This window comes from Lactuca serriola, chromosome 8 (genome assembly GCF_051521515.1).
Source record: "Lactuca serriola cultivar US96UC23 chromosome 8, Lser_US96UC23_V15, whole genome shotgun sequence".
NCBI classification, from domain to species: domain Eukaryota; kingdom Viridiplantae; phylum Streptophyta; class Magnoliopsida; order Asterales; family Asteraceae; genus Lactuca; species Lactuca serriola.
In genome coordinates this window covers 220,580,630-220,591,025 of record NC_136415.1, presented here as the reverse complement: position 1 = coordinate 220,591,025, position 10,396 = coordinate 220,580,630, and the positions used below count along the sequence as shown (strand labels likewise).

The 10,396-nt window shown below is 33.7% G+C and overlaps 1 pseudogene; it reads left to right on the top strand.

The window, feature by feature from the left end:
- Positions 1-4,963: 4,963 nt before the first annotated feature.
- On the top strand, positions 4,964-6,505 carry LOC145070012 (malonyl-coenzyme A:anthocyanin 3-O-glucoside-6''-O-malonyltransferase pseudogene; annotated as a pseudogene).
- The last annotated feature ends 3,891 nt before the right edge of the window (positions 6,506-10,396 follow it).

Below are 10,396 nucleotides of genomic sequence, written 5' to 3'. Positions count from 1 at the left end.
ATAAAACACCATCCAAGTAAAGCATTTGTACAAAAAACACAAATGAAGTGTATTCCTTGTTCAAATTTTGCCCTGTGGTAACCGGTAATTACCGGTAAAAAATAAGTAAATGAAAAAAAACAAGAGGAAATGACTCAAAGAGGTAACTATGTTTCAAAATCATTCAAAAAACATCATCCGAGTATGGCATGTTCAAAAAACACCCTCCAAGTAAACTTTTTGTACAAAAAACACCAACAAACTACATGTTTTGTTTAAATATTACCCACTGGTAACTGGCTCTTTCAGGTTAAATGATGACTTTGCTTAACTATTATGACATGGCATAATAGTTATTGACAAAACAATAAATGATATATTCCTCCTTTAAAACTCGATTTTGGGTTTCTTCATTAACAAATGAGTTCTTCTTTTCCTATGATTGTTCTTCTTCTTCTAAAGTGATGATCTCGAATTTATGTCCAAAACTCTAATTCTTGACATAAGCCAAAAAGGGCTCGTTTACCCCTGCTTTAATGGGCCTCCCTCCCCCTAAGGCCCAGATCCATAAAAAGCCCCAAAAGGAATCCAAGCCTAACTATAAGGCCTCTAAGGTCCAATATGGCCCAAGAACCCCCAACATGGCCTTAAGCCCAAAAAATGACTTGCTACAATCAGGTGGGTCTGAGGACTAACTTAAATAAGTCCATGCCTACGCCCAACATATGCAAAAGCCTTTACGATTTGGATGCCGAGCCAGTACGCCCGATGTACTCCTAGCGTACTCTACTAGGTTCAAGAACAGCAAATCTTCCAAAGGCCATAACTTCTTCATTCTATGTCCGATTTCATCATTTTTTATATCCACGGGAGCTAATTTAGGCATCAGACAGCCATATCGAGGGTCTAAAGAATGACGAAATCAGACTTGAAATGAAGAAGTTATGGCCTTCGGAAGATTGGTGGTTCTTGACCTGAGCTGAGTACGTTGGGCGTACGCATACGTTTGGAATATTCATCGACTTGTTGAAGTTGGGCCTTGGGTCCACCTGATTGTAGTAGGTCATTTTTTTAGGCTTAAGGCCATGTTGGGGGTTCTTGGGCCATATTGGGCCTTAGAGGCCTTGTAGTTGGGCTTGGATGCCTTTTTGGGCTTTTATGAATTTAGGGATTAGGGGAGGGAGGCCCACTGAGTTAGGGGTAAAGGAGCCCTTTTTTGTCTTACGTCAAGAATTAGGGTTTTGGACTTGAGTTCGAGATCATCACTTTAGAAGACGAAGAGCAATCATAGGAGAAGAAGAACTCATTCGTTCATGAAGAAACCCTAAATCAATTTTTAAAGGAGGAATATATCATTTATTGTTTTGTCAATAATTATTTTGCCATTTCATAATAGTTAAGTCAAGTCATCATTTAACCTGTAAGAGCCAGTTACCGGTGGGTAATATTTGAACAAAACATATAATTTGTTGGTGTTTTTATACAAAAAGTTTACTTGATGGTGTTTTTTTGAACATACAAAACTTAGATGGTGTTTTTTGAACAATTTTGAAACATAGTTACCTCTTTGAGTCATTTCCTCTTGTTTTTTTCATTTACTTATTTTTTATCGGTAATTGCCGATTACCACAGGGTCAAATTTGATCAAAGAATGTACTTTATTGGTGTTTTTTGTACAAATTCTTTACTTAGATGTTGTTTTTTGAAAACACCAAACTTAAATGGTATTTTTTTGAACAATTTTCAAACATTGTTACCTATACAAGTCATTTTCCTAATATTTAATTCACAAGCACTCCACCGCATTCTATTTATCTCAACTTTTAAGAGATGAAGGATATATATATATATATATATATATATATATATATATATATATATATATATATATATATATATATATATATATATATATATATACGAGTGGGGTACCCATGGGATGCAGCGGCCTGCGAATGCGATGATGGTTGATAGTTTTCGTTTGCCTATTAATTTCCTTTTATTTTTGGTCAATAGTCATGTTACATCAATTAGTAATATTCCGAAACCACGTTATTTTAAAAAGAATCACATAATACATTTACGAGATGTAAGAGTTAGTTGTGTTTTACTATTTGTAATTGAAAATTTGTAAAGAGAAAAAACTGATCGTCTTCCAGTATTAGACCGGAGAGAATGGGCTGCGGCAGTGGTTGTAGTTTATGTGCCACATAGGACGAAACACCGCCCCTAGGTTCGGTAGAGGTGTGGCGGAGACTGCATTATAACACTCCAAGGGTGCACTCTTTCGAACAATATGATTGGTCCATTTTTCTTACCGCCCATTGATTGATCCCTTTTATTTATTAAAATAAAAAAATATATCAAGTGTGACACCATTCTTTAAGTGTGTTATGAAACCACACTTTTATGGTAAAGGGTGGAATTACGCTTATGTAGCGATGAAGAGAATACAACATTTGTGGGATCACACCCTCCATTCTTATTTGTAACATTTGTGTGTGATCCATTCTTATTTGTCAAATCTAATTGGCATCACATTGGGACCGGGTTTAATTATTTTGGTATTCATAACAATATCCATATGAATATTATATCTAAACAACTTAAATACATCTTCTTTAACAGTTGTGTATGTAGTCGTTTCGCTACTTTTGTTTTTTTTTTTTTTCAATTTTCATATTGTTAAAAAACTTTTGTATATTTTTTTTTCAATTGTCATATTGTTAAAAAGAAATTTCTAAAGAAATCATTTAATATTGAGTTAACTATGCTATTATTTGTGGTTTACATATATGTTCTCTTATTTTTAGTTGTTATTAGCTCTAAAATGTTTATTTTGAATTTAAGGTGTATTATTTTATTTAAAAGAATCATATTTGAAGTTTTATTCACCTATTTTTTAACATTGGATATAATTTTATGACTTTTTTTTATAACTTTTTGTTTATTTTAATATTATTTATAAACCTTTTAAAATTAAAGACTTGCATATTAATATATAGTCCATGTATGTTATCTTTTTAGATGAATTATTACATCTTTTTTTCTAAAAATATATTTGAAAACTTAAGTTTTATAAATTAGTTATTATTTTAATTTTCAATAATATCAGTTACTACAGTTTCATATTAGAATGTAGTTTCAAATTCAGTTAATAATAATATATATTGCAAATTTCGAATATAGTAAAAAAAAATATTGTATAATTATCATTTTAAACATAAAATCTCATCAGAAATTTAATATATAATTTTGGTTAACCATCCTATCAACCCTATCAACTTCTCATGCAATGCTCACCATATTTTCTTGGAAAGCATAAAATAATATCTATTTTCAAGAGGGTCTTACTAAGGACATACAATATTAAACACATACTATCTTATATTAAATACATCCTATTTTCAAATTCAAAAGGGTCTTAGTAAAGACATATTATCCTATATATTTACTTTTTAATCATTATCTAATAATAATTAATTGGCTATCTTTTATTCTTTTACTTCATTATAACATAATTATTTTTATTTTATTATTTATTAATTATATTTTTATTACTAACTTTATTAATACTTATTTTAAAATTTTCTTTTAATAAGATAAAAAAAACAACAATAATCTAAAAAATAATCTAAGCCATTTATTTAACAAATCAATGGTAAAAATCAATTATAACTGATTTAAATAATTATGCTTTTTTATATAAGAATAATTACACGATTATTGATAATTAAGTAATTTTGTCATCATCAGCCCCTTAGAAATATCTTCGCACCCCTCTTGTTTCATTCACACAAATTAAAACATTTATTACTCGAGTTGTTTATTATACTGATTAATGTAAATAGAAAATAACAATTGGTATTATATTACAGGTATTGATGATTGAGTAAACAACCATTTATAAAAGTTAAAAAAACACACGATCATTTAAATAAATCATATTTAGTAATTGTTTTAAAGTCTAATATGCTTAAATTAAGAATCGTTACTTGTAAATAGCTATAAATTATTTGGTAGTTACTAATTTAAATTCAAATTAATAAACCTACTATTATACGAAAAAAAGAGAAAAAAAGAAAAGAACCATAAAAATACCACCACCACAACAACAACAACATTAATAATAATAATAATAATAATAATAATAATAATAATAATAATAATAATAAACAACTTATTTTGTATTAATATAAAAAAAACAACAATAATATTATTTGTATAATATAATAATATAAGAACTATTATAAAAAATAAAATTTCAAATAATTTCTCATCATTTTTTCTACCCTTATTTTTAGTCGTAAACTCAAAAACTTGGTACATTTTATTTTTTTTATCAATTTGTGTAAACTCATCTTTTTTTATAGTATAAAATTTTTGATTAATTTTGTTTTTTTAGACGTAATTTTAGATTTTTTTATTTTATTTTCATAAACCTAATATCATTAATTATAAAAAAAATTTATTACTGTCTAAAAAAAATATAAAGCCATAATTTTTTTCACGTCCGTTGATAAAAAAACTACCTAAAAAATGTAATATATAGTTATATTATATTATAAAATATAACATGAATAATTATAAAAGTTGAGAGAGATTTTATTTATAAAAAAAGGTTTCTTTTAATATTAAATAAATTGATGTATAGAATAAAATAATAATAATAATAACCCCGCAGATGACATCCAATCAAACTTAGCATGCAGGTGCCTAGACTAAATTATACTAAATTGGTGTGTCCAGCTTCCAAATCCAATCAAAATCAAAATTAGTATGCAGCCTGAATTAAAAACCTATATTAGATTGTGTGTCCACTGGGTGTAAATACCTATACCCAAAGCTTGTCATAAATAAATAAATAAAGCTGCCGCGTTGATCAATTATTTGATATTTTTCTCTTGACAAAACCCACCATGGACCTCCTTTTTTGACCTTTCTAGAACCGTAGAACGTGTGTGATGCATAACTACATGATTTCCTCCTAATAAATCACGTCTACTCATCTGTAGATATCGAATCATGGAAGAGTCGCTTCAGATGGCTTCTAGTCCGATCATAACTATGCTAGAACAGTTCCATGTATCGCCACCACCAGCCACCATAGGTGACAGGTCGCTGCCCCTAACCTTTTTCGACATCGTATGGCTGCCCTATCCTCCCGTTAACCATCTTTACTTCTACGAGTTCCCACTCTCTAAAACTAAGTTTATGGAAAAAATTGTCACCACTTTAAAAAACTCGTTATCTACAACTCTTCAACATTTTTTTTCCTTTCGCTGGTAACTTGATCATATATCCAACTTGTACAAGAAACCCCGAAATACGTTACGTAGAAGGTGATGCTGTTGTAGTCACGATTGCGGAGAGTACACTAGATTTCAACGATCTTGTAGGAAATCATCCAAGAGACTGTGATAAGTTTTATCCTCTTGTACCTCTACTTGGACAAGCTACAAAAGTATCTGATTATGTTAAAATCCCGGTGTTCTCCATTCAAGTGACACTTTTCCCTAACTGTGGCTTCTCTATTGGAATAACCAATCATCATAGCCTTGGAGATGCAAGCACAAGGTTTTGTTTTTTGAAGGCATGGACTTCGATTGCAAGAACTGGTTCAGATGAGTCATTTCTTGTTAATGGAACTTTGCCATTTTACGATAGAGTGGTAAAACATCCGGAGTTAGATGAACTATATATAAAGCAAGCAAAAGTCGAAACTTTTTGTGATGGGTATCAGCCTCCATGCCTTTCTGGACCAAGTGATAAAGTCCGGGTAACTTTGGTGTTGACAAGAGCCATGATCAATCAAATGAAGAAATGGGTATTAACACATCATCCCACGTTACAATACGTATCATCTTTTACAGTTGCATGTGGTTATGTATGGAGTTGCTTTGCGAAATTACGCAATGATGGGTTACAAGTATTTGGTTTAGCCATTGATTGTAGGGCACGTCTTGTTCCACCGATTCCTGCTACCTACTTTGGAAACTGTGCTGCTCCATGTATGGCGATGGCAAAAGCTCATCTTTTAACTGAAAAAGAAGGATTTGCGACTGCTGTTAGATTACTTGGGGAGAGTTTATATAAGATGTTGAATGATGAAGAGGGTATCATGAAAGATGCCAAGACTTGGTTCAATTTTTCTTTTGAAGGGAAGCCAACAACGATCACAGGGGTTGCTGGAACACCAAGACTTGAATTTTATGACACGGATTTTGGATGGGGAAAGCCTAAAAAGTATGAAACGGTTTCCATCGATTATAGTGAAACAATTTCTATGAACACCACCAAAGAATCGAATCAAGATCTGGAGATTGGTGTCTGCCTCTCGCGTAATGAGATGGAGGCGTTTATTGGTATCTTTAATGGGGAATTAGAAAATTACATGTAGTATCGATGTATCATCGCATTAGTGAGTAAGGTGAAGTAGCATATGCTTGGCTTCTTAATTTCTCTTCCAAGTTTTGACATTGTTCATTTCTTACAAATTATAAATCTCTCTTGATTTTTTGAACTATATTATTTCTTTATTGAATATTAGGTGAAGTAAAATAAACTTTGTTCCTAATTATTTTAAGACGGTAACCCGCAGCGGCCAAAGACCCTATGTCTACTTCTCTTTCTACAAAAACATCATGTTAGAGCTATGGATAATAGAAGAGATTTTTATCAATTTGCTTATTTAAGTCACCATTGTTTTTGTTTTTATCATTTTATTATTATTGTTTGTATAAATTGTCTATTTCTAGTTAATTGATGATCGGGAAACCACCATATAATTATAAAAAAAAAAAAAACTATTTTATTATCATGCCAAGAGCTTGTTAACTAACAAACTATTGTTATTTAAAAAAAAAAAAATTATTGTTAACTAACAAACTATTTGAAGAATATTTATTTTCAAATTTTTTCTCTAATATATAGTTTTTTTTCTCCGGAGAATTTTATTTACAAAAACCTTTTAAAAAGTTGCCAAAAGCCTTATTATTGATATTCTTATTACCAAAATTTGGACTATGCAGCACGTGGATACATGCTTCCATGGTTTTGCAGGGCATATAGACACGGGAGCATGAATATGCGTTCCTTGTCATTGATCACCATATAACTTTTTAATTTTAAACCTAAGGCTAAACCACACACTTAAAGTCGTGTACAGCGGTGCCCAATGGAGGCATCGTAGTGTGCAGTGTACACAACACCGATCTCATTGTTGTGTTGTGCTATAGCCGTCTTGAAAGGGTAGCTTACAGTTACTGCATCTCATTTGTGTTTTTTATGTGTCAACTAATTTTTGACAATTAAAAAAATAAGTAAATAAAATAATAGTGTGGTAGTGAGGCATGACACCTATAAATTTTGTAAGTGAAAAGAAAAATTGATTTAATGATGGCATGACACTATTTTTTTTTTTGAACGGCATGCTGGTAATATCATAGATAAAAACTAGCCAGGGGCTAGAAAGTACAAAAAAAAACATAAGGGAGAGTTCTATGGATAACACAGACAAAATTAGAAGTAGATAAAATGACATTTGACTACTTAATCCTGCAATAGCATTCTAGAATTGGGTCACAGCACCACTCCAGCCAATTGAGAGTCCCCTTCCGATTCCGAGCATTTATCCATAAATGAGTGAGAGATTTCACTTCGAAAGCCAGCGCCGAATGGGATTTTTGACCTTTACTTGGATCATGCAGAAATAAGTTTCGATGATTCCATATTGCCCATAGATACACCAACATTATAGCTTCATGGATTGTGGATAGCCTCTGATGCCCTTGCATATTCACCTTGCAATTTAATAGATCACCAACCGAATTGAAAGGATAGTCCAATAGCCGCTACCATTTATTCACTTGCTGCCAAACACCTTTTGAGAATGGACATTCCACAAAAATGTGATCTTCAGTTTCTGTAGCCTCGTTACAGAGCCTGCACATGTTAGATTGGATGACACCAATTTTAAATAAGTTGCCCATGGTTGGAAGTTTCCTATGGCATATCCGCTAGGCTAAGATATTTACTTTCCCCGGGACTAAAGGATTCCAAACCCATTTTCCATCACTTTGCGGTAGGGATGAGCTATCTATAAAACACTTGAGGGAAGAAACAGTGTAAGTCCCAGAAGGATCTAGAGACCAGCCCAATCTAGATGAACCGTCATTGTTGGGAACCTCCTTGAAGTGTTCCAGGAAGGGTACATTTTCCTTTCCCAATTCTTTAGGGATGTTGGCTATTGATCCCCAACATCCGCTCCTTCTTTTTGCAACCGAGGGCCTGAGGAAACCGCCATCCGGACCATAAATGGACTTAATCACCTTAGCCCACATACCATTGTTTGAAACCTTGAATCTCCACCACCACTTCCCCATTAAAGCTAAGTTATTTGCCTTTAGACTACCGATCCCTAGACCTCCTTTATCTATATCAGCAAGGGTTTTGTCCCATGCAATCCATACCTTCTTCTTTGAGTTGATATCTCCTCCCCAGAAGAATCGCATTCTGATTCTCTCAAGGCACTTAATAACTTTAACTGGAGCTTTGAATAGAGAAAAATAAAAAGAACCAAGACTACTTAAAACAGATTTACACAACATTAATCGACCACTAAACGGCAAAGTATTTGCCTTCCACTTTGATAACTTCGCCCAAAATTTTTCTACAATTGGATTCCAATGTATTGATCTTGCCATAGATGCCCCCACAGGGAGACCTAGGTAAATGAAGGGAAGTGTACCAATAGAGCAATTGAAGCTTCTAGCCACCAAATTCAGTTCACAATTTTGGACCCCAAAACCAAATAACTTGCTTTTCAGCATGCTTACCTTCAGTCCAGATGATAGTTCAAATCATCTTAGGATTCTGATCAAAATTTTTGCATTCTCAATCGACCAAGAACCCATAAAAATTACATCATCTGCGTATTGGAGATGTGATATAATCGGCCCATCTCACGGTAGTTTAATGCGTCGGAACAATCCTTTTTCTTTTTCCATTTCCATCGCCATGTTCAGTCCCTCTGCTGCAATAATAAATAAAAATGGCGATAGAGGATCCCCTTGTCTAACCCCTCGCTCCATGCCAAACTCTGTTGTTGCATATCCGTTTATGAGTACCGAAACTCTTGCAGAAGAGAGGCACCCAATAATCCACCTTCTGAATTTGGTCCCAAACTCCATTTGCTGCATCACAGAATCTAAATACTCCCAGCTAAGTCTATCAAAAGCCTTCTCGAAATCGACCTTAAATGTAAACGATTTTCTCTTTGTCTTCTTGATCCAAGTGATAACCTCATTAAGTATGAGAGGCCCGTCAAGTATATTTCTATTTTTGATGAATGCAATCTGAACTGGGCTTACTACAAGGTGAACCACCTTCTTTAGCCATTCAACAAAGATCTTTGCAATCGACTTGTATAGGCATCCAATTAAGCTAATAGGGCGGAATTCATTGATCGTGATTGGATCTTGAACCTTGGGAACAAGCGTAACAAAGGAAGGATTGCATCCTTTATCAATCTGCCCAGTAGATTCAAAATGTTTAATTGCAAAGTAGAAGTCACTCTCTAACACCTCCCAATGTTTCTTTAACATGGCGAAAGTGAAGCCATCAGGGCCCGGTGCCTTGTCCGAACCGCAAGCCCAGACAGCCGCCTTGATTTCGTCGAGCCTAATTGGTTCCTCTAGGAATGTAGCCATATGAGACTGTAGTTTCTTGAAGTTAGGACAGATGAATTTCGGTCTTGATTTGACTGGTTCCTCGAATCTGCTAGAGAAATGCTTAACTGCCACCTCTTTTATTGCCTTAGGGTCACTTATCCAAATCCCGTTGTCCTTAAGGCCATTTATCCTTTGCGACCTGTGATGCTTATTTATCAAACCATGAAAAAATCTGCTATTTTCGTCTCCTTCTAAGGCCCATCTGGATCAGGCTTTTTGTTTTAGGTCTTCAATGCGCAAGGTTTCAATTTTCCTGATCTCTTAATAAGTAGTTTGTCGGCTCATCAATTGTTCATCATTGATACGTTCATTTTCTGCCTGGATGTCTATAGCGTTTATTTTATTGGCTAACTCTGTTACCTTTTTCCGGTCCCTTTTCATGATTTCTTTCCTACAGGATTTAATAAACTCCTTTAAATTCTTAAGTTTTCCAGCCACAAGAGAGAGAGAGGAGAGCTGTACATTTTAGTATCAGGACCGTGCCGAAGCGACCACCCTCTTTTGAGAACACTCTCAAAGTCAGGTTCTTTTAGCCATGAGTTAAAAAAGCGGAATGGGCATGGTCCAAAGTCCAATTGATTTGAGGAGAGAATGATGGCACAATGATCCGAGTGAAGTCTGGGCATGGCGAGGACATTTAAATGTGGCCAGGAGTCAATTACATTAGGCGAAACTAGATACCTATC